Below are 25118 nucleotides of genomic sequence, written 5' to 3' on the forward strand. Positions count from 1 at the left end.
CTTATAATCTCTTAAAACATTTAAATTTTATATATATAATATATAATTGTTTTAAGAGATTATAATCTTAGTATTTGGTATTAAATTCAGATTTCATTTTAAACAAGTTTTATTGTATTTTATTTTTTTAAACTTGTTATTTAAATAAAATCTGATTTAAATAATCAATTTTTATTCACTCTGCTGAATTCTGGAGAAGGATTTTGTTCCTCTCCCTAGTGATGACCTTACCGATCTTCTAATCAAAGCACCTTTACACTGCCTTTATTCAAGGTTCCAGGACTTTGACTGTTTACAAAATAAGTTGATCTTTTCTTTTTGTTGCAGTCAGTTGTTTTCTTTTTTTGTTTTGTTTTATGTGGGTTTTTTAAAGCAGCGATTGTTTCTGCAGTGTCCAAGTATTATGGATTTTAGCAATTTTCATCATCCTAGTTCAAGTGTTTGAAGAAGGGAAAAGACATAATTTGATTGTGGTAGAAGTTGCTACTATAAATCTTTAGAAATGTCCAGTTCAGCAGCAGTGTCTGTGTAAACTGATAGTTAGAGCTAAAATGGGCCTGAACTGAACCCCCATTTCTTTGTACCTGGATTTTGGAAAAGTTTTTATCTAGATCTGCATTCTGCAGGCAAATTATCAATAAATCAGCATTCTGTGATTTTTCTCTGATTGTGTATTAGCCCCAAAACTTTTCCCAGAATTATTTTTGTTTGATTGGGTTCACTATACTGTATGTTCAAAACATACTCTGTGTGTGTGTGTGTATGTGCATGCGTGCATGTGCGCTTATGATGATTGGGTATCTGTCATGGGAATTGCAGTTTCTATGACTTTCCCATTTCATTTCCCTTCCCTGCTTGAATACATCCCTCAGGATGCATCAGGAAATCCAATCTAATTTTGTAATAGGGGCAGGTCAATAGGTGTAGTGCTCTCCACTTCTATTTTCCCTCTCTCTCGGGTATAGAGCAGAGTTATTCAATGCAGTAATGCTCAGAGCTAACGGAGGATCCCCATGGTCACCGTCTCCATTTGTTACAAATAGGAGCAGAGACAGCTGATATGGCCAAGTCTGACTTGGGCTTTCTGATTGCACAATGCAGAGGAGCACTATATTGGCCATCTCTACTTCTCACATGATGTTTACAGCACAGCAGGGATGGCTGACACGGATGTAACTTTGACTTGCAAATGGGAAGCACCAGTTATAATATTGGAAAAACAGTCTGGACACAGCAAATGTGGCAACTCCCTTATAAGGCCTGATTTTTGCGGTCAGGGAGATATTCATTGGGATGGACCCTTAGTTTATGGAGATCTTGGGCATGGAGGTTCCCAATTTCCATACCATTTGTTTGAAGGCATTACTCTAATGTAAGATCTTTCATGTGAGTGTAGAATATCTTAGATGTAGGATAAGTGGTGTGGTTTGTTTTTTTTTGTAGGGATTCATTTGTTGTGCCCTTTCTTTATTGTTGCTCCCATCTTGTCTGCAAGGCTTCTTCCATAGTGAGGTCATGTCATTTCATATCTGTGCGTTGAGTGTGTGTAGTTTATTGGTGTTTTTCAACATCCTTTGACTGGCCTTTGACTGACTGAGTAGTACAGCAAATCACTTAAGTGCTCTGTACATTTGGGTTCTGGAAATGCCCTGGCACAGTCATAGATAGTGCTTAAACCTGATTCAGTAAATCTCTGAAGAAGTCTCTCTCTAAAAAGAGTCAAAAATCCAAAAGCAAGAAGAATTACTGAATACAAGAAAAAATTATATATTCAGCTGTGGGAAATCAATAGGTCTCCTTTTGTATCAAAAAGCTTGGCATGTAACACATTTCAGTCAGCTTCAGTGTCATGTTTGCTTACTGAATTAAAAACAGCACATTCAGGCAAATCCACTAAGGATAGAATGAGCTGCTCACTTTCTCTAAGAATTGTAACCATGGTAACTGCATCATCATATCACATTTGTGCCAGGCTTTGAGAGATAGAAAGATGGCTATTGATTCCCAACTGTCAGAGAGGTTTTCCTTTTTACACCTTGACTCTTCTTAGTGACAATTCCAGATGACCTAAAAAGGCCTAGTCTCTTACTCTGTTCATTACCTGTGGTTTTTAAGAAGTGACTGGGATAGTTCTCTAACTGATAAGCAGGCTGGAAAAAGAATTCTGATCAGGCAGTTTAGAATTAAAGTTTGCGTTTCTGTTTTGGAAACTGGCAGACCTCACACTGACAACTCCCTCCTTTCCAGTTTAATGTTTCTCACAATTTTGTTTAATTATATATATTAATTTGCGTAAAGAACCTGTTGGAGGCTCACTTGGGTGATGTTTAAAATAAGCAGTTCAAAATGAGTTCTGTGTGTTCATTATATTATGAAAATCTCAGCCTTTATTCAATGTTTTACATAGCCCTTTATCTGATTTGTCAATCTTGCATCCCTATGGGCTTTGTTCAATGGAAGGAAAACACACTGCTGCATTATAGCAATGATCTAAGAAAAATTCTTTTGCCTTCTGTCAGTTCAGGGATTTTCTTAGTATTTCTTAAAGATCGCTAAAAGATATTATTTATAACATGCCATCTTTATAAGATATTAGAAGTAATACTATTTCTGTGAAAATGAAATATAGCTAATATTACACATTTACAATTAATGTAATACTACAAAAATATGAAGAATTTCTAAACATATACTTTAATCTAAAACAGTCGTACCTAACAATATGCCAGATAAAACAAGAAAAAAAGAGGATTATTAAAAGCAGGAAAAGGATTAGGACAAATAGTGGAAGAGGTATGAATGGAATTCAGGCTCACTTGACTCCTAGGTCAGTGTATATTGTCCTACCCGTAACCAGGGGGAACATTTTTTTTTCTGAGGAAAGCAGTGGTAGCAGCAGAAGCATCCTTTTTAATACTCCCTGCATTTAGCTGTGAGTCCTGGCCTGATTGGAGTAATACAGCTGACTGAGAGGGAGAAACTAAATAGTCTATGTACGTAGCCACAAAGCAGCCATCCTCCATGGCACGCTTTATTTGTGTAGATTTATATAAACAAAACCTATCCCCAGTAGGGTTGCCAGGCACCTGGTTTTCGACTGGAATGCCTGGTCGAAAAGGGACCCTGGTGGCTCCAGTCAGCACTGCTGACCGGGCGGTTAAACGTCCAATTGGCCGTGTGGTGGGGCTAAGTCAGGCTCCCTGCAATTGCTGTAAGCAGCAGCATGTCCCCACTCTGCCTCCTAGGTCTAGGGGCAGCCAGGTGGCTCTGTGTGCTGCCACTGTCCCAAGCTCCCACTCCGCAGCTTCCATTGGCCAGGAACCGCGGCCAGTGGGAGCTGCAGGGGCAGCGCCTGTGGATGGGGTAGTGTGCAGATCCACTTGGCCGCACCTCCGCCTAAGAGCCAGAGTGGGGGACATGCTGCTGCTTCTGGGAGCCGCCTGAGGTAAGCAGCACCTGGAGCCTGCTCCCCTCCTGCGCCCCAGCCCTGATCCCCCTCCCGCCCTCGAACCCCTCTGTCCCAGCCCAGAGTGCCCTCCTACACCCCAAACCCATCATCCCCAGCTCCACCCCAGAGTCTGCACCCCCAGCTGGACCCCCCCCCCCACTCCCCAGCCTCCTGCCTCAGCCCAGAGTCCTCTCCAGTACTCAAACCCCTCATTTCTGGCCCCACGCCAGAGCCCATACCCCCTCCCACACCCCAGCCCCCTGCCTCAGCCTGGAGTCCCTTCCCATACTCCAAACCCCTCAGCTCTACCCCCCAGCTCAGAGCCCTCGCCTGCACCCCCAGCCAGAGCCCTCACCCACTGCCTCAGCCCCTTCCTGCTCCCTGAACTCCTTATTTCTGGCCCCACCCCAGAGCCTGCACCCCATCCTGGACCCCAACGTGCTGAGTCAGCCCAATAAAAATGAGCGAATGAATGAGGGTGGGGAAGAACAAGCGAGCGGAGGGGGAGTGGGGGGATGGAATAAGTGGGGGCAGGGCAAGGGTGTTCGGTTTTGTGTGAGTAGAAAGTTGGTAACCCTAATCCCAGGCTCTAGGAGCCCCTGCCAACTATTTAAAAGTACTGATCCAACAGCAATCTGCAGCATATACAGCAATAACTTGCTAAACCTTACAGCAAAATAATTCTCTCCCTTCATAGTTTTTACTCTCAAGCAGCATCCCTCTCCTGAAACCCCTCATATAATGATGGGCTTTGCAGTGTCCTTGAAGCCCATGAAGTTTAGGCCTTTTAGAATAACTGGGAAATGAATTCTAAACTTGCCCTCATGGAGAATGCTTCGCCTCTTTTTAAATGAAAGAAGTGCCAGCTTGACTTCCCTCACTAATCTCAGTTGTGACAGAACAGCATGAGGAGAGAGGCTTATCAGGTTTTAGGAGCTTAGCAACAAAACTCGCTAAAGGTGTACTGTGCACCTGTTAAAAGCTTATAACTGGAACCTGTTTACTTCAGAACACTCAAAGCCCCTTCTCTCCTGCTGTTTGTGTCAAAATTTGGCTTTTTGCACCCATCTTGTCCTGCATAGTGCTGTTTTGGGTGGGAATGGGGAGGGTCAGAGAGAGTTGTTAAACAATCTTCTCTAGAGTGGCTTGTGACCAGTGCCCCCATTATAGTTTGTGTAATAAATAATCCCCCTTCAGCCCATCTCATTACCTGTGTGACCAGTACAAACTGCTACCCATATGCCATCTCCAATCATAGCATTAGCACACAGGTCATAACTTTCTTTTTTTAATCCAATACAATGCTAGAACTGGAAGTTCAGACCTACAATATGGGACAACGTCCAAAAAAGGCAAACTTTAGGCTTGACAGCCTTTGCCTTTTAGGTATTATTTCAAGAAATATAAATATTGCCAAGTTTCTCTAGGATACTGGAATCCTTTTATGGATAGAAGGGAAGATACATGATGGAATTTCTTAAGTTGTGAAATGTTTTGCTTCGGTTTTAAACTGAAGTCATTAAACTAATCTTTACTGTTTAGCCATGCCCTAAAAATCACTATTGTGGTTAAAAAATAGTTAGGTTTTTTGAGAGAGGTAACTATTTAAATGCCTGAGAGTGAGGGATTGGCAGCTGTGCTATAGTGACACAATATGCATATGTAAATAGACAAGTGTAGAAGTTGTCAAGTTACCTCAGTCCTGAACAGCTTATATTCACCTGCTATTACGGTCGTAGTCCACCTTTGGAGATAGGCTATCAGGACTAAGATTGGACAACTAACCTAATTTTCACATGCAAGCTAATTCAGGGTTTTTGTCTGGATTTCTAATGAAGTCAGGTAGTGCTTTAATAATATATTTGCTAACCTCCAATATTTACTGGCAGTGTATTGGGGATTTGTGATACATGAAGGGATGGGGGGTAGCTCCCTTTTATGCAGCCAGCCAGCCAGTTAGCTATAAAATCCCTCTTAGTAGTTTTCTCTACTTGCTCTACCTGTAAAGGGTTAAAATGTCTCCCTGCATAGGTAAAAGGAAGGGAGTGGGCACCTGACCAAAAGAGCCAATGGGAAGGCTAGAGCTTCTTAAAATTGGGGAAAAACTTCCCCCTTTGTCTGTGTTGTTCTCCAGGAAAGAAGGGCCAGAGTAGCTATGCTGTAAGTTTGGGCCAGGTATGAAAAATCGTATCTAGAAACTACTCATTTTAAAACCCCACATAGGTAAGTAGATCAGGAAACGTCTAGGAAAACGCGATTAGGTTTATCTCTGTTTATTTCTTTATGGCTTGTGGACTTCTCTGTGCTAACCCCAAATGCTTTCGTTTTGCTTGTAACCTTTAAGCTAGACCTCAAGGTTATTCTTGATACTTAATTCTTGTAAGTGGTTTTTTTTAAATCTAGCAATAGCCTAAGTTTTCAAATGTATTTTCTTTCTTTTTGTTGTTAATAAAATTTACCTTTTTTAAGAACAAGATTGGATTTTGTGTCCGAAGAGGTTTGTGTGTGTGGTGTTTACTTAGCTGGTGGCAACAGCTGATTTCCTTTGTTTTCTTTCTCAGCTCTTCCTTGGGGGGGGTGGGGGAGGTGAAAGGGCTTGAGGGTACCCCACAGGAAGGAATTGCCAAGTGTGCCTTTCTGGGTTCTCAAAGGGGTTTTTGCACTTGAGTGATGGCAGCATCTACGTTCAGAGAAAGTTCAAGTTCAGAGAAAAGCTGCAACCTTGGAAGGCCTCACTCTCTCAGCTAATGCAAAGCCAATCTCTTTTGCCTAGGGTATGTGTTCATCTTGTGAGTTTATTTAAAATATATATATATGTATGTACAATCACATCATCCTTTGAAAGAGCTATCACGCGTGTTTATAAAACAAATACAGTACAGTGCAAGATAATATACAGGTTCTATAGTTAGCATACCTCTGTTCAGATACCTGAAACAAGTAAAAATACAAAATAGGAATCACTTTATGCTAAACTTCTTATCTACATGTAATGGAACCAGTTTATTGGACAATATAATATAATTCCAGTTGAGATGATTTTGTTTGTATGTCAGTTTTTCAGCAAGATCAATCATCATTCGTGTGCTGTGAGCTAATTAACAGCTTGAGCTTTTTTTTAATAAATATCTCTGTTGTGCTTTCTCCTCCGGTTCACTGGATTCTTGATCTCATTGAGCATGTGCTGCTGTTGAAGGACACACACAGCACCTTAACATTTTTTTCCCCCCCAAATATACAAAATGTAAACTGGCGTACACTCTTTGATTTAGAGTGATTGCAAAGCTGTGCTTGCAGCTCTGTCTGCAGAAGCAGCTGTAGGTTTAAGGTATCCCTCCTGCAGGATGAGTGGGCGAGAAGATGGACTCCTCCACAGAGCAGCGGATCCTTCAGCCCACCCCACCACCTGTGTGCTGGGAGCTGGAGGGCATATAGGGTATGTTTGCCTCCTGCGTGCCTTGCATCCTCTTGTGCACCAGAACTGCACTGGTGCTGATACCAGAACCTTTTGCACTCATGGAAGAGGGTCATTTTGTGCTACATCTGAACTTTTCAGAGCTATATGGTTAATACAAGGTTGTAGGAAATAACTTACTCATCAGTGTTGGGAAAATGACATCAGGGATTTCAAGATCTTCAGCAAAGATAAGACACCTGTGTACACACAGGTGAAAGAAATAACAAGAGTGTCAAACAGCAAATTAATTTCATTAGCTCAAAGAAAAACCAAAATCATTTTACTGTGTGTGGCGGGGGGCGGGGGAATGTTTGGACAGTCATAAATTCTCAAAAGAAGAGTCAATGATAACTTATAAAATGCAAGTTAATGGAATGATATTCTTGTGTGCAGCTGAAATTAGAAATTATTCAAATAAGTAAGTGGAAAAATTAAACCTGCTCCATTCCATGATTTTTCTGATTCCACCACTCTGTTCATAGTCATTAACTGTAGTCACAGCGGTGTTCCCCTGTGCGTATTACTGTTTACAAAGCAGAAAGAGGGGATCAGGTGCAGTTTAGTTAGTAGTTCCAATTAATGTTCAAAGAATATAGCTATCTTTTCAAAACTGCTAATTAGCCTGTTGATGCAGTATAGAGCACAGAAGAAATCCTGTCCATGTACTTTTTTGTTAAAGTAACCAAACAGCAAGGAAAATACTCAGATTATTTTTCTGGTGATATGAGAACGGCTGCTGTTTGGGAAATGCTGCATCACACCATCTGTTTCCTTCTGATTGTGCATTGCCCTGGCCATTGTTGTGATTAATTTCTTTGCTGCGAAGAACAAATTTTGAATGCATGAACGAAAATTTAAAAGCTACTTGTAGCAACGTGATTGTGGCTTAATGCCCTGAATTGATTGGGATTTTGTGTCCTTGGTACTTTTGCAGTGTGAGTCATAAACCTTTAATCTTCAACAAGAAGGGGTACAATCCATCCTTTGTGGCACAGGGTACATAGGAGGTAGGTGGAGAGAGCATAGAGAAATTTTGCTCCCGCTTAAGCGTAATGATTCCCCACATGGGTCCTCAGCAGAATTTGAACCAAGAGTCCCACAGCACAATCCAGCACCCTTTGAACTAAGAGTAATTTATTACTTGGTAGCAGTAGACAGCTGTTGGTCTCCAGGGAGTCAGATGCTATGGGGGAACATTGACACACATGATTTGGCAGTATTCCACATAAGCATCCGGCAGCTCAGGAGAATGCTCAGCTAGCACGCACCAGCAAGCACACAGCCCAAAAACGAGCAGTGGACTGCCAGCTATGGGGAATGTCAAGTTGGCTGGCATATACTGTCTGCAGCAAGTGCTAGCTGATCATGCATAGTGCTTCTACTCAGAAGCTGAGTAGCAAGCTGTGAGGTGCACTTGCTCTCCCTAAGCCACCCTGCTGTGTAACTGCATGTGACCAGCAACATCTTACTGCCCCTTCTAAGTCATTTACACAAGAAAAGGTGGAACTTTGATCAAAGTGTTTTGTTTTTTATCTGTCACAAAAGTTAAATTCCATTCTCACGCTTTCTGATATTGCTTAGGCATTGAACAGCTAATACAATGAACATGATCAGTTTAAACATGTACAATTGTTTTGTACATGTTTAAACTGATTTTCCCCTCGCCCCATTTTCTGTTTGTGTGTAATGAGTCTTTGGTTGAGGGTGATCAATCTAGCCCCACCAGTTTTGTACTGGTCCAAGTATTGTAGCAAATTAATAATCAACATGGAAAGGAATGAAATTTGCATAAAGTAAATCAGTGTGTTAGTATTTCTGTGTCTCTTCTTAATTACCGGATTTTGCAATTGTCATATTTGTCATTGGTTTTTTTAGTGAAAGTTTAGCATTCGACAGGCCGCAACTGTAACAATTCATCTTTCTCAACGAGGCAGATTCAGCCTGTCCTTTCTTTTGTGCAGCAAAGATGCAATAAAAAGTTTATGCACAGCACTTCATCTGTGGGGCTCCTGATTTCCCTGTGCAAGTGTGGGTTTGTCAGCACAAGTAATTTGATATGAATCCTTCTTGCTCTATTTCTTGCCACCCAGCCTTCAGCAGCTCTCAGGGCTCAAACTGCGACTACAGGTGAAAAGGATGTAACCATTAAGAATGCCCTTTTCAGCCACCCCTAAGAGTTCCATTGTGTCATAAATTGCATTTAAAGTAAGGATTGCAGAGGGGTTTTTATCACTAGTGAACAAGATTTTACTGTTTGTGACAGGGTTGGGCCAGATGGCTACAGGAGAGTGATGGAAGGCAGATATATTAGCCCCAGGTTAAGTAGGTCCCTTTTCCCTGGGTAAGGTAACAGGGAAGGTTCCAGAACAATCAGGAACTTTCTGGAAACAATTAAGTTAGGCTGATTAGAACACCTGCAGCCAATCAAGAAGCTGCTAAAATCAATTAAGACAGGCAGGCTAATCAGGGCACCTGGGTTTAAAAAGGAGCTCACTTCAGTTTGTGTTGTGTGTGTGTGAGGAGCTGGGAGCAAGAGGAGCAAGAAGCTGAGAGTGAGAAGGCGTACTACTGGAAGACTGAAGTACAAGCATTATCAGACATCAGGAGGAAGGCCCTGTGGTGAGAATAAAGGTGGTGTTGGGAGGAGGCCATGGGGAAGTAGCCCAGGGAGTTCTAGCTGTTACAGGAGCCCCTGTAGACAGTTGTAATCCGCAGGGCCCTGGGCTGGAACCCAGAGTAGAGGGTGGGCCCGGGTTCCCTCCATCCCCCCCAACTCCCTACTTGATATCGGAGGAGTTGACCTGCACTGTGGGTTCCACCAGAGGGGAAGGTCTCTGTCCTGTTCCCTGATCCACTAGGTGGATCAGCAGAGACTGTGGGGATTGTTCTTCTTCCTTTTCCCCATGCTGGCCAGTGATGAGGCTAACTGAGTGAACGGCAGATTTGAGCCACGAAAGTGGCCAAACTGAGGGCTGCCGTGAACCTCGGAGGTGAGCAAATCCGCCAATAAGCGCAGGACCCACCAAGGCAGAGGAGGAACTTTGTCACATGGTCTATTAGTATATATGATAGAATTAAAATAATCCCCACCAAGAGCAGAAACAGGTTTGCTGAGAGGCTGCCGTTGGAGTGGAATACACTTTCCAACAGAAATTGGTTTTAAAATAAAAATGCCTCACCTGCCTTGTATCTCTACAAATATTCTAGGAAGTTAGTGATATTCAGTATAATGGGACTTGAAACAAGGATTCAACCTTCAGTTCACTTACAAAATTTCATAGAGGGATTCCTTTTAAAAAGAGAGAGCTAGCTGATATGCTGTATCTCAGAATATTTTTTCTGATATATATATATATAAAATGGGATTGTGTTAAATCTGTTACCACACAAGGTATAGTTAAACATAAGTCAGTGGAAAGAATTGACTGCCAAGTAAAGCAGTGTTATCAATTTCCTTTCTCCCACACTGAAAGAGACACAGGAGTGGACAGTGCAGAATTTCCTGGTATGTTTTAAGAAAGCAGCGATCCATTTCCCCCTTCCTTCCTTCCCATTGTTAGCTGTTCATTAAAGTCGCAGGAAGATTCAAGTTTCTTTTTTAAGCCTTTCAGCTTGCTTAGTATGAAAACTCACTTTGACTTTGAAAGGCTCAGGTGCGTTCTATGCAGATTTTCTGTGTTTTAGGGGGGATGGAAATCCCAGTCAGACTAAATTGGTGAAAAAATACACCATTTCTAGCGTACAGCATTGTATTGTCATCAATATTTTCTTCTGATTTGCTGATATCAGCACAGTGCTGGCCTCAGGGGCATACAGGCTGGTGCAGACGCAGGCACAGAAAGTGTAGTGAGTGTCAGCGTTAGATTTCTGCCTGGCTGAATGCTGATTTGTGAATGCATAAAAAGGACCTCCAAGTGCCCTTCTTCACTGAAAACCTAAGATGTCACTTTGCAACAGTGGAACATTCCTGCACTTCAGCGAAAAGGATGCGAACATAGAGGCGGTGTTACTTGGAAATGGAAGAACAACTCTTTGATACTGTGGGACAGTGCATGCTGCGGTAAAGAATTATCTAACTGGATGTGTCTCTTGATTTAATCAAAAACAGCATGAAATTGTTTTAAAAAGTTGCAGCTCAGTATCTCATTGAAAAATAGGTATTGTTGAACACTTTTTTTTCTGTTTGTTTTTCTGCTAGTCTCACCTGCATAAGTGAGAAACTTTTTTTTTATCTGCTCCCACTGAAGATGAGAAAGCTGTGAATGTATTATGGATTTATTCTCTATCAAGATATCATATGTTCAGTATTAAGGTGTTAAACACACTTGAAATTGAAAGAATCTTGTAGCTTCATCTAGAAATTATCTTGGCATTTTCTGTTAGTGAGAAACAACTGCAGTAGTTTATTATACTCTATTTGGTAAGGAACATGCTTTGTTTTCTGAGGAACAGCATGAACAGTACAAATTAACCTGCACCTATTTCTAGTTCTTAACCTCTGTCACTTTTTCACACACACCCCTTTCTATAGCATTTGAATGCCTCCCCCTCCCCCCCCCCACATACACTGGGATTACTGGAGGAGAAATTTTTGGTGGTGCCACTGGCATAAACTTCTTTTGGATGTGTCATCAGAACACAGGTCTGAAGAGTTAACTTTTTCCCCTTGTTGAATAACTTTGTAAAAATAGAAGAATACATCCATGTCTCTACACGGGTTTTTAAGGGAAGGACGAGAAGGTCATTACAGATTACTAACAAGAGTCAGCCAAACCCTTCGCAATGTCTCATCCACAGTACTTCGTTCCCTTCCAAAGAGACACTCGCGAAATAACGCACGTCGAGCATGGTCTGGTGAGATGTTTTCATGTTTGGGGGGTTTTTTTAGTTACAATATTGTATCTCTTATGTCATTGAATATTGAATTCTAAACTCCTAGTCCTAAATTATGGTGACAAGTTACTAGGTTTTGCATTTTTCTTTTTCTTAAATATTTTTTAAAAATGCATTAAAAGTTGGAAGTCAGAATGAAGAAAAACATGTTTCTCTTCAGTCTGGAAGGACTGTCAAAATAAAGTTGCATTGAGACATCGCAAGTCATACACTTGTTTAATTGTATTGATAATACAAGAACCACCTTGTGAAAGAAAAGAGGGAAATTATTTTATTTTTATATTATGCCTATGCCAGTTAAGAAGTATGAAGTGACAAATGCAGCTGGATTTCATGTGGGTTATTTTGCTTTTTGTTTTGTTTTTAAGATCAGTAAGTGGTATGATACAGTATTTTGGTTACGGTTTTCATAGCTACCATGATTCCTCCATTACTGATGTTTTTTCTTAAATATCAGAATATTGAGGAACAGGTATTTTCTAAATTCAGAATATATACATCTGTTAGAATCCAACAGCTGTTCAGAAATTTGGGATTTCTTGTGTATTATTATTATACTATTTATTGAACAGTGTTTTGCCTCCTCTCTCCCCACTTCCCTTTTTTTTTTTCTTTCACTTTTTAGTATTTACTGGGATTAGTCCATCTCTTCGGAGACATACAGGAACAAACACACTGGAACATACCTCTGATTTTGTTTTTCCTTATAGTCCTGGGTGTATTATACAATTGATATCCAGATAACACGGCTTCTTAATAGGGCTGCTGATTAATCGCAGTTAACTCACGCGATTAACTCAAAAAAACTAATCACAATTAAAAAAATTAATCATGATTAATTGAATTTTAATTGCATTGTTAAATAATAGAATACCGATTGAAATTTATTAAATATTTTGGTTGTTTTTCTACGTTTTGAAATATATTTATTTCAATTACAACACAGAATACAAAGTGTACGCTACTCACTTTATCATTTTTACAGTGCAAATATTTGTAATAAAAATAATATAAACAAAAGAAACAATGTTTTTCAATTCACCTCCTACAAGTACTGTAGTGCAATCTCTTTATGGTGAAAGTACAACTTACAAATGTAGAGTTTTGTTTTGTTACAGAGCTGCACTCAAAAACAAAACACAAAATTTTAGAGCCTACGAATCCACTCAGTCCTACTTCTCATTCAGCCAATCCTAAAACAAACAAGTTTGTTTACATTTACAGGAGATAATGCTGCCCACTTCTTATTTACAATGTCATCAGAAAGTGAAAACCGGTGTTAGCATGGGACTCTTGTAGCCAGCATTACAAGGTATTTACATGCCAGATATGCTAAACATGCATATGCCCCTTCATGCTTCGGCCACCATTCCAGAGGACATGCTTCTACGCTGATGACACTCATTTAAAAAAAAATGTGTTGATTAAATTTGCGACTGAACTCCTTGGGAGAGAATTATATGTCCCTAGCTCTATTTTATGCACATTCTGCCATATATTTCATGTTATAGTAGTCTCAGATGATGTCTCAGCACGTTGTTCATTTTAAGAACACTTTTTCACAACAGATTTAACAAAATGCAAAGACGTTACAATGTGAGATTTCTAAAGCTAGCTACAGCACTTGATCCAAGGTTTAAGAATCTGAAGTGCCTTCCAAAATCTGAGAGGGATGAGGTGTGGAGCATGCTTTCAGAAGTCTTAAAAGAGCAACACTCCAATGTGGAAACTACAGAACCCGCACCACCAAAAAAGAAAATACCTGCTGCTGGTGGCATGAGACTCAGATGGTGAAAATGAACATGCATCAGTCTGCCCTGCTTTGGATTGTCATCAGCATGGACGCACGTTCTCTGGAATGTTGGCTGCAGCATGAAGGGACATATGAATCTTTAGCGCACCTGGCATATAAATATCTTGCAACACCGGCTACAACAGTACCATGAGAATACCTGTTCTCACTTTCAGGTGACACTGTGTACAAGAAGCAGGCAGCATTATCTCCTGCAAATGTAAACAAATTTGTTTGAGCAATGGGCTGAACAAGAAGTAGGACTGAATGGACTTATAGGCTCTAAAGTTTTACATTGTTTTGTTTTTTAATTAGTTATATTTTTGGTACATAATTCTACATTTGTAAGTTCAACTTCCATGATAAAGAGATTGCACTACAGCATTAGGTGAATTGAAAAATACTATTTCTTTTGTTTTTTACAGTGTTAACATTTGTTATATAAATAAATCTGAAGTGAGCACTTTACATTTTGTATTCTGTTATAATTGTAATCCTGAGCCCTGAGGTAAGTGGGGAAGCGGGATACCGGGAGGAAGCACGAGCAGGAGCATATGAGAGGGGAGGGCTCCTGCCTCATACTGAGAATGAGGGCGATCAGCGGGTCATCTCAAGTACCTATATACAAATGCACAAAGCCTGGGAAACAAGCAGGGAGAACTGGAGGTCCTGGCAAAGTCAGGGAATTATGATGTGATTGGAATAACAGAGACTTGGTGGGATAACTCACATGACTGGAGTACTGTCATGGATGGGTATAAACTGTTCAGGAAGGACAGGGAGGCCAGAAAAGGTGGGGGAGTAGCACTGTATGTAAGGGAGCAGATGACTGCTCAGAGCTCAAGTATGAAACTGCAGAAAAACCTGAGTCTCTGGATTAAGTTTAGAAGCGTGAGCAACAAGGGTGATGTCGTGGTGGGAGTCTGCTATAGACCACTGGACCAGGGGATGAGGTGGACGAGGCTTTCTTCCGGCAAGTTGCAGAAGCTACTAGATCGCACACCCTGGTTCTCATGAGCGACTTGAATCATCCTGATATCCCTAGTGTTGCCTTAGATAGTACTCCTCTCTGTAATTCTGATTATGGGTGGGTGATGGCAGCTGTCAAAGTGAGGGTTCTGGAGGACTCCAGCCATGGAGATGTGTGGCCTAAAGCAACTCTCCACAGGTCTGTGGCTCTCCCATCTCTATGGCAAGCGTCCCCTGCACACTGACCTGCCTCTACCCTGATATGGGTGACTTCCTCAAGTGGTGCCAGGGGTAGATCAGTCTCCATGGCCCATGCAGTGTTCTCTGAGCCTGGCAATAATGGAAAGCATGGTAGCAAGTTTGTGATGGGGGAGCTGAATGGAGAAACTCAAAACCTCTCTCATATAGGGGCCCACAAACATCCATTGGATGGGAACAACTATCAGTTCCTAAGGAATTTTACATATATTCAAGCTGAAAGACCATAGCTAATTAGCAATATTAACACTGCCTCCAAGCCACTTATTTATTAGTTTATTGATGATGATTGATACAGTGGTGGTGCTTAGAGGCACCTATTGTGCAATGCAGTGAAGGCAGTCCATGCCCTGACAAGCTTACAGTGAAAGTAAATGAGTGCTAACTTAAGTTATAAATAAGCACTATTGTAATACAGATATTTATTAACAATAGTAATATACCTATATTAAAATAACACTAAATTTGCAAATACAACCACTTAAAAATTAGGAAAGGCCAGAATTAAGGTTGCCCTTTCTGTCTATGTGCACATGCATTATACTAGTATTTAGTTACATGATTCCTTTTTCTTTCCATCCCTCTGTGGATTGTAAACAGGATTTGAACTCAAGACCTTCAGGCCCACAATACAGACCTCTGCAACTTGAGCTCAAGGAGTATAACTGACAGCAACAGAAAGCTGTTATAGCCTCTATTTAAACTGGCCACTAGATGGCGGTGTGACACATGCTTTGCCAGCAGGTTACACAGCTATTTGCTAGACAGCAGTAGAATGTTGGGAATGGACTGTGGCCTATTGTTTGGAAACGGAATAGCCAAATACTTAGATTTGGCAGCGTGCTTGAGATTGGGGTCTGCCAGATTAGAGATTTGGGTGCTATTACCAGCTCTGCTAGAAGTGCCATAACTGTTAACTTAAATGTAAAATAGTGGGAAAGTATAGAAAACCTTGCTCAGTAACGGTTATGAAGTGTACAAGAAACATTAACAGCTGTCAATGGACAAAAAGAGACCTGAAGAAGAGCTTGGTGTTGCTTGCAATCTTGTCTCTTTCGCAAACAGGTTGGTCTAATAAAAGAGATTACCTCGTCCACCTTGTCACTTGAACTCATGGTCCTCTGACTTCAATGCATCTTCTGCAAGAGTACAAAGTGTTTTGTGGGTCTCACTTGCAGACTACCAGCATCTGCTCAGTCCTGTCAATGCTTAAAATAGTAAACAAAACCCAAACCCAAAATATTTTCCTGAAACAAGTACTAAGACTTCAAGGCTTAAGTCTATTGCCAACATGTCAGATGTTGTGTATATCTACAGTATATCTAAATATCCGGGGTGGAGGCAGAGAATATTGTGATTTAAAGAGATAATTACAAGAAGCAGTGGAATTACTGCAGGAAAACGTATGATAAAGTCGTCTTGTCCCTCCTCTTGCATTTAAGGAACAAAGTTCAGTCGATAAGGAAACTGTATGCACAGCAGGATAGTGTGATAGGAGCCCAAGCAGGGTAAAGTGGAGGTTTATTCCCTTTATGATTTTGCATCATCCTAGAGATGAACGATCTAAGAATTTCTGTCTCTGAAATGAAGAGCTATTATTTTTTCTCCGAGTGGTGTTCTTTGTTGGGTGCTCTGGTTCAGGGTAAGTCATAATAACTTTAAAATAAGTCCCTGATCTTGTAACAGTAAAAGTACAATCTGTTTAGTAGGGCTGTGGGACGTATGTGTCGTGTGTGTGCAGGAAGAATTTTGAGGTAAACAGCCTGGTTTATATAAGCCATAAAAATACATGTTTAAATAATCCTTCCTATAGATTTTTCTAGTTCATTCTTTGAATCTTGAAAACACATCTCTTCATAGAATGCGTTGTTTGAGGAATCTAGACAGCTTATGGTATTGATCAGAGCTTTAAAAATCCACTCCTCTAGGAAGAGTAGCGACTCTTCCTGGGCAAGTACCATCAAATTCTGCAGGATCTAAACTTTCGTTTAAAAAAACCAAACCGAAAAAAAAACAAACCCACAAGTTTCTAACACTTGTATTTGGAAAAGACTGGCTAGGTTTCGCTGTTGCTATTTAGATTCTTGTGGGCAGCAGTAAACCTAACAAGAATCACAACTTGAGAAAGCTATGAACAACTGCAGAGGTAGGAGGAATTGGAACTAATCACTGACGAAGGGGACCAAAAATAAAGGCTGCAGGAGAGGTGGAGTATCAGAGACCCCTGGCCCCACCCACCCATCTCTGTGGTAGGAGTGTGGGGCACACCCAGAGCTCCTTCTCCCGGTGATTGTAAAAGTCTTCACGTTTATCAGACCTGTTAGCCAGAGGCTTCTGCAAAATATGAACCCCCCCGGACCGGACCAGGGGGATGAGGTGGATGAGGCTTTCTTCCGGCAGCTCACGGAAGCTACTAGATCGCATGCCCTGATTCTCATGGGTGACTTTAATTTTCCTGATATCTGCTGGGAGAGCAATACAGCGGTGGATAGACAATCCAGGAAGTTTTTGGAAAGCGTAGGGGACAATTTCCTGGTGCAAGTGCTAGAGGAGCCAACTAGGGGGGGCGCTTTTCTTGACCTGCTGCTCACAAACCGTGTAGAATTAGTGGGGGAAGCAAAAGTAGATGGGAATCTGGGAGGCAGTGACCATGAGTTGGTTGAGTTCAGGATCCTGACGCAGGGAAGAAAGGTAAGCAGCAGGATACGGACCCTGGACTTCAGGAAAGCAGACTTCGACTTCCTCAGGGAACGGATGGCCAGGATCCCCTGGGGGACTAACTTGAAGGGGAAAGGAGTCCAGGAGAGCTGGCTGTATTTCAAGGAATCCCTGTTGAGGTTACAGGGACAAACCATCCCGATGAGTCGAAAGAATAGTAAATATGGCAGGCGACCAGCTTGGCTTAATGGTGAAATCCTAGCGGATCCTAAATATAAAAAAGAAGCTTATAAGAAGTGGAAGGTTGGACATATGACCAGGGAAGAGTATAAAAATATTGCTCGGGCATGTAGGAATGTTATCAGGAGGGCCAAATCGCACCTGGAGCTGCAGCTAGCCAGAGATGTCAAGAGTAACAAGAAGGGTTTCTTCAGGTATGTTGGCAACAAGAAGAAAGCCAAGGAATGTGTGGGCCCCTTACTGAATGAGGGAGGCAACCTAGTGACAGAGGATGTGGAAAAAGCTAATGTACTCAATGCTTTTTTTGCCTCTGTTTTCACTAACAAGGTCAGCTCCCAGACTGCTGCGCTGGGCATCACAAAATGCGGAAGAGATGGCCAGCCCTCTGTGGAGATAGAGGCGGTTAGGAACTATTTAGAAAAGCTGGACGTGCACAAGTCCATGGGGCTGGACGAGTTGCATCCGAGAGTGCTGAAGGAATTGGCGGCTGTGATTGCAGAGCCACTGGCCATTATCTTTGAAAACTCGTGGCGAACCGGGGAAGTCCCGGATGACTGGAAAAAGGCTAATGTAGTGCCAATCTTTAAAAAAGGGAAGAAAGAAGATCCTGGGAACTACAGGCCAGTCAGCCTCACCTCAGTCCCTGGAAAAATCATGGAGCAGGTCCTCAAAGAATCAATCCTGAAGCACTTGCATGAGAGGAAAGTGATCAGGAACAGCCAGCATGGATTCACCAAGGGAAGGTCATGCCTGACTAATCTAATCGCCTTTTATGATGAGATTACTGGTTCTGTGGATGAAGGGAAAGCAGTGGATGTATTGTTTCTTGACTTTAGCAAAGCTTTTGACATGGTCTCCCACAGTATTCTTGTCAGCAAGTTAAGGAAGTATGGGCTGGATGAATGCACTATAAGGTGGGTAGAAAGCTGGCTAGATTGTCGGGCTCAACGGGTAGTGATCAATGGCTCCATGTCTAGTTGGCAGCCGGTATCAAGTGGAGTGCCCCAAGGGTCGGTCCTGGGGCCGGTTTTATTCAATATCTTCATAAATGATCTGGAGGATGGTGTGGATTGCACTCTCAGCAAATTTGCGGATGATACTAAACTGGGAGGAGTGGTAGATACGCTGGAGGGGAGGGATAGGATACAGAAGGACCTAGACCAATTGGAAGATTGGGCCAAAAGGAATCTGATGAGGTTCAATAAGGATAAGTGCAGGGTCCTGCACTTAGGACGGAAGAACCCAATGCACAGCTACAGACTAGGGACCGAATGGCTAGGCAGCAGTTCTGCGGAAAAGGACCTAGGGGTGACAGTGGACGAGAAGCTGGATATGAGTCAGCAGTGTGCCCTTGTTGCCAAGAAGGCCAATGGCATTTTGGGATGTATAAGTAGGGGCATAGCGAGCAGATCGAGGGACGTGATCGTTCCCCTCTATTCGACATTGGTGAGGCCTCATCTGGAGTACTGTGTCCAGTTTTGGGCCCCACACTTCAAGAAGGATGTGGATAAATTGGAGAGAGTCCAGCGAAGGGCAACAAAAATGATTAAGGGACTGGAACACATGAGTTATGAGGAGAGGCTGAGGGAGCTGGGATTGTTTAGCCTGCAGAAGAGAAGAATGAGGGGGGATTTGATAGCTGCTTTCAACTACCTGAAAGGGGGTTCCAAAGAGGATGGCTCTAGACTGTTCTCAATGGTAGCAGATGACAGAACGAGGAGTAATGGTCTCAAGTTGCAGTGGGGGAGGTTTAGATTGGATATTAGGAAAAACTTTTTCACTAAGAGGGTGGTGAAACACTGGAATGCGTTACCTAGGGAGGTGGTAGAATCTCCTTCCTTAGAGGTTTTTAAGGTCAGGCTTGACAAAGCCCTGGCTGGGATGATTTAACTGGGAATTGGTCCTGCTTTGAGCAGGGGGTTGGACTAGATGACCTTCTGGGGTCCCTTCCAACCCTGATATTCTATGATTCTATGATTCTAAGGTCCAGGGACAGCACCCTGATAGAATCCCTCCCTTTCTGAACAGCTGTGAGAGGAGCTCGTGCATTCTTACCTGAGCATTGCTCTTGGACAGTGGAAGATACCTGGACTGGAGGATGTCTTCCCTGTCAATGTGAGTTTATTAGTGTTTGGTAAAATGTCCAGGCTCTGAATGGATGCGTGAATTAGTGTGAGGGTAAGCATGTGATGGGAAGGGAGATACTGATGGGGTCAATTATTAAAGAGAAGCATAGCGAGAGATGTGAGGACACCAAAATGCTGTCATTTCCTGACTTCTGAGTGCTGGACTTTGTAACTCTTAACATTCTTTTAACGTAGATTTGTATATATAACTAAATTGAGAATTGATCAATAATATGCTTCAGTTAAACACAGTGTACAGTTAACTATTTTACTCATTTTTAATAGATGAGGCATGACTTTGGGGAGGCATGGGCTGCTGATGGAGGTACAGAACTTTCCTCATCTCTAGGTCACTAGAAGTGAGAAAAAAGTTGTTAGCGTTTTGGTAACTGAGTGTTTATGTGAAATGATGCATCGGTCTCAGTCAAGTTCTTCGTCAGAAAGCGGATACATAAAACCAGCACCACAACTGGCATCCTTCTGGCAGTCAGCAAAGAGGCTAAGGGCCATGGATACTGATCTGTTCTCTCACCCAAAGTCAGCATTTAAGCATATTGACAGAATATTTTCCGGCAGTTTAGCTTGCTGCAATCTGTTTAGTCCTTGTTATGTGATAAACTGGCACCTTCACTCTCCAGAGCTGCCAATCCAGCAACTAACATGGGCAGCACCAACTCTGCATTAGATCTTTCCTTGTAAGTCTATACTGACTGACTTTGCAGTATTGGAGGGATCAGACTTTAAAAAAAAATTTTTTTTTCCAGGCTTTGTTGTAGATTTCACTTTTTTAAACATAAAAAAGGATATAAAGATTTTGAATGAGAAAAACACGTGATTTGGAGTTTTATGATACTTGAAAGACAATCTTAGGCTCATACTGTGATAGAAAATAGAAATATCTGGAATGGGTGAAGTAAACCATAGGTGGGTTTTGGGGTGGTTTTATTTTTCCCCTGACTGGCCTTGCATATAATGAACAAACCTCTGACATTGCCTTTAATAAAATATAGGGGGCACCTAAAATGCATAAAATAGAAATTGTAATCTATGAAAGCATTTTGCATTGCTTTAGTAAATGTCTACCTTGAAAAGGTGGTGATGTAATTTTATTTGCGCTTGCAGACTAATTCTAGATATGCACATTTTCAGTTGTGGGTCAAAAGATACGTGGTAAAATCCTGGCCCCTTGGAGGTCAGTGGCAGTTTTGCCATTTACTTATTGAGGCCAGAATTTTACCCTAGATCTTTGAAAACTAATTTTTATATGATGAGAAATTGGAAGTATGATGGCTTTAGTGGTTGGCAGCTTGGAGGGCTACCCAGAGTACTGAAAATTTAGGGGCTGGAATCTGAGTGATTGAGTATTTATGTCCAATTGCTCACATTTTGTCTTGCCAAGCCACTTCTTGACAAATAACCAGCCTTGATTGGACATTTTTTCCACTGCTGACAATTCTGTTAAAATTATATGATTCATATAGTCCTGTAATCTCCTTTTCTTAAACAACTAGTAAATTCCAGTTTGAATGGAGAGTTTATAAACTATTTCAGAAAAGTTAAAAGATCTCTAGATAAACTATGCAAAAGAGATGTCATACAATATCTGGTAAGTGACTGGGATTGATTTAACACATTATCAGTAGAAACAAGAACCGAACCCTACTTATTCGGGACTGAAGAACTTTAAGAGGTTTGCTGCGTATATATGAACAGTTATCATGTGAAACTTAATTTCAGTTCACAATTAAAATGTTCTTTTACCATAACAGTTATGATGTTTCATTAATTATTCAGTGTGCTTTAAATATTCCAAGAGTTTGTAAAATGGTTTGATATTGTCTTTTAAATGATAGAAATACAGCTTTTAGTGCTATAGCATTGTGTGTGATGTCTAAGTAATTGTAACTGTGTTTTGCAAAGCATGTATGGTATTTGTTTTGTAATTAAGTGTAACCATTGAGATACTAACCTATGAGGCTACCATTTTTATCCAGTCTGATGATTATCCATCCAAGAAAACTGATGGATTCAGTGGAGTGCTAGATCTGATACTGCTTGTTCACTGAAATTTCTTTATAGTGATGGCTTAATGGGCTATTCTAAGAAGCTGTCATCTAAATGTTTTACTGTAGGAAACTGAAATCAGTTGCCATTTCCTGAAAGTTTTCTCTACAGTGTAATGTTGAAATCTGAGGAAGCGGAAATCCATTGACTGTATCTGCATTCTGTGTATCAGGGCTTTCTTTATAGTTAAAAAAACCCCTAAACAACAACAACAAAACACCACCACAACAAAACACTTTTTAAAACACCTTATTTAAAATTAACATTTAACTTAAAATATTTATTTGCTTTTACTACAAACATTTTGAAAAATGTTTTGTTGTACACTTTTCAAATGCATCGTTGGTAAACAAAATCACACTGTACTTGTATCTGGGTTTGTCCTGAAACTCTTGAAATTGAAAATAGAGACATCCTGTTTGATGAATCTGGATTACTGCACTTTTAAACTCTCATCCTAATGAATGGCAATAATGTACAGTGTCTAGCTAATTTAAGTAATAGGAAATTTGTTCTTGTACATTTAGTTACTGAAAAAATTGAGCTTGTATGAAGAAGGGAAATGGAATTGTAGAAAATGACACTTTTATTCAATTACAAGAGAGATGTTTTATTTCTTTAGAATGTAGAGCAAAAGTGACTTTCCGATAATCTTTGGAAAGATTTTTTTTTTCTGTTCGCCAACAAGCAAAATCACTATTTACAGTGTGGGCAGGGCTATTCCCAGACCTGGAGTATAATTTTACTGGTACTCTTTATCTCTTGTTATTTTTACATGTTTACAATCTTTTATGCTTGTTGCAAGCTGTTTAAGTTACTCTCCCTATCCTAAAGCAATGGTTTGCGTGGTGGCTGTACCTACTTCCTCCTACTATATATATACTTGTTATGTGTAACAAAACCCCATGTGTTCATGAAATACGTTGCACAGATCTCAAAAGGTTCTCAGGTTCAGTACACCCACATCACCTTGTTTAGGGAAAGTGGGCTGGAAACTAATCTTTTTGGTGAGATTCCTAACGTTTTGACTGGCCAAATTACCACAAGAACAGCCTGTCTTCTATTTTAGTATTTCTACCTCGGTTCCAAGCCAAAATCAGGAAGTACAAAGCCACACAACTTTCATCAGTTTGTTTGGTTTTTATTAAGTGGCATTTGTAAAATCCCTAAAAATATTATGCTTCGGATAGTTTTGTGTATATATTATACATGACTTAAATTTCTTGCAGTCTGGTTTTTGAATTGGCTATGGCATGGAGGCTCCATTAGTCTTCTAGGCTGGCTAATATTTTTTCTGAAAGCAATAGACAAAGGTCTATTGTCCATGGGGGATGTGGGGGGGAGGGGTGGTTTTGTGTAGTTCTTTTTTTTAACATCTGTTACCAGTCGGGTTGCCAACTTTCTAATGGCACAAAACTGAACACCCTTGCCCCACCCCTTCTCCGAGGCCCTGCCCCCACTCCATTCTCCCTCCCTCTGTTGCTCGCTCTCCACCAACCTACTCTCATGCTTATTTTCACGCGGCTGGGGCAGGGGTTGGGGGTAGGAGGGGGTGAGGGCTCCAGAGTGGGGCCAGAAATTAGAGGTTCAGGGTACAGGAGGGGCTCCCAGCTGGGGCAGGGTGTTGGAGCATCCCTGGCCAGTCCTACATCAACAAGACGAGGGATGTATCGCCGCTTCTGGGGAGCCACGCAGAGCCAGGTAGCGATCCTGCCAGCCATGCACCAGCCAGACTTTAAACAGCCTGGTCAGCGGTGCTGACCAGAACTGCTAGGGTCCCTTTTCAACTGAGTGTTCCGGCTGAAAACCAGATGTGATGGGTTGGACCCCCTGTCGGGTATTCCATCTGATATTCTGGGGTCACACTGAGACCACCCGTTCCACTAGCCTGTGCCAGACCCTCAAGCCTTCTCTAGCACACACACAGATAAAGCCATACCCAGCTCCAGACACAGACTGAAATCAGTTCTGTGTGGGAGGATTCAGATCAGGGATTTACCCAGCACTCACGTGCACACCTCCTTTGGGGTGTAAACTCAAAATTATATTGTCTTGCGCTGTTTAGAGAGATCTGTACAGCGCAAGCTCATAAAAATTGCCCCTTCCCTCAATATGGAGGGAGATATGCACAGTTTTTTGACCCCCTCCCCCAGATATGAATTGTACAGACTGGTTTATAGAAAACAAATTGAAGTTTATTAAGTACAAAAGACAGATTCTAAGTGATTATAAGGGATAGCAAACCGATCAAAGCAGATTACCAAATAAATAAAACAAAACACGCAAACTAGGTTTAATACATTAAAGAAATTGGTTACAAATAGTAAGTTCTCACCCTAAATGTTGTTTTATGCAGGTTACAGAGTTTCTTGAAAGTAAACACTGCTTGCAGCTTAAATCTTCAGGTATACCCTTCACAGGCTGACCTTTCTCAACCTGGGTCCCAGTCCTTCTCCCCAGATCAGTCTTAGGTATTTCCAGCAGTCATTCTGAGCAGGGGTTCAGTGAAGTACCAGTGACCGTGATTAACACACTGTCCAGCCTTAAATAGAATTTACATATGGCGGGAATCTTTTGTTTCGCAGTCTGACTCCGAACCCCCTCTTAATTGAAAAACACTGAAAGCCCAAGATGGGGGTCTAGTTCCAGGTGACATGATCATCTGAGCCTGTAGTGTTAAAGCAGCAACCCAGGAAGCTTCTCAGGTAGGCGGGAGATTAGTATCTTCGAAGTCTAATTGTTCTTCCTAACCCATTCAGGCTGATTGCCTACTGTCTGGTGGGCATTTCCCAGATGCGAACACTTTTGCACTTGATACAGAGCTTATCTTCCTAACTTCAGATACAGCAATGATACATGCATATAAATAGGATTATCATATTCTGTAAATCATAACCTTTCCAATGATATGTCACGCGACTCATCTTGCATCAAATACAACTTAATTATGACCTATTTATATCATAAAAATATTTCCATGAAGAATATGGGCATGATGTGATACTGGACACCTCGCAACACTCATTATCAACCTTTGATCTCATTGACCACAAGGTTTTATTAACTTGCCTGCAGTCCTTAACTGGGTGAATGCTGTTGCTTTTGTGTGTTTCAGCTCTTCCTTCTAAAGGGTGATTTTAGGCCGGTGATTACCTGCCTCTAGGAATCTATTATATGGAGTTCTACAAAGTTTTTATTCTCCTCCTCCTTCTT

The 25118-nt window shown here is 41.4% G+C and overlaps 1 protein-coding gene across 12 annotated transcripts in view; it reads left to right on the plus strand.

Moving 5' to 3' along the window:
- The window catches only part of MCF2L (MCF.2 cell line derived transforming sequence like), a 266639-nt gene that overhangs the window by 76959 nt on the left and 164562 nt on the right, over positions 1-25118 (plus strand). The window contains exon 1 of one of the 12 annotated variants that reach the window (XM_073350298.1): positions 11691-11759. The exons of the other annotated variants lie outside the window; for them this stretch is intronic. The gene's annotated coding sequence lies outside the window, so the exon portion shown is untranslated. Of the gene's footprint in view, positions 1-11690; positions 11760-25118 lie in introns of those variants that run through there. 12 annotated transcript variants of the gene reach the window in all.

Source organism: Lepidochelys kempii, chromosome 1 (assembly GCF_965140265.1).
Source record: "Lepidochelys kempii isolate rLepKem1 chromosome 1, rLepKem1.hap2, whole genome shotgun sequence".
NCBI classification, from domain to species: domain Eukaryota; kingdom Metazoa; phylum Chordata; order Testudines; family Cheloniidae; genus Lepidochelys; species Lepidochelys kempii.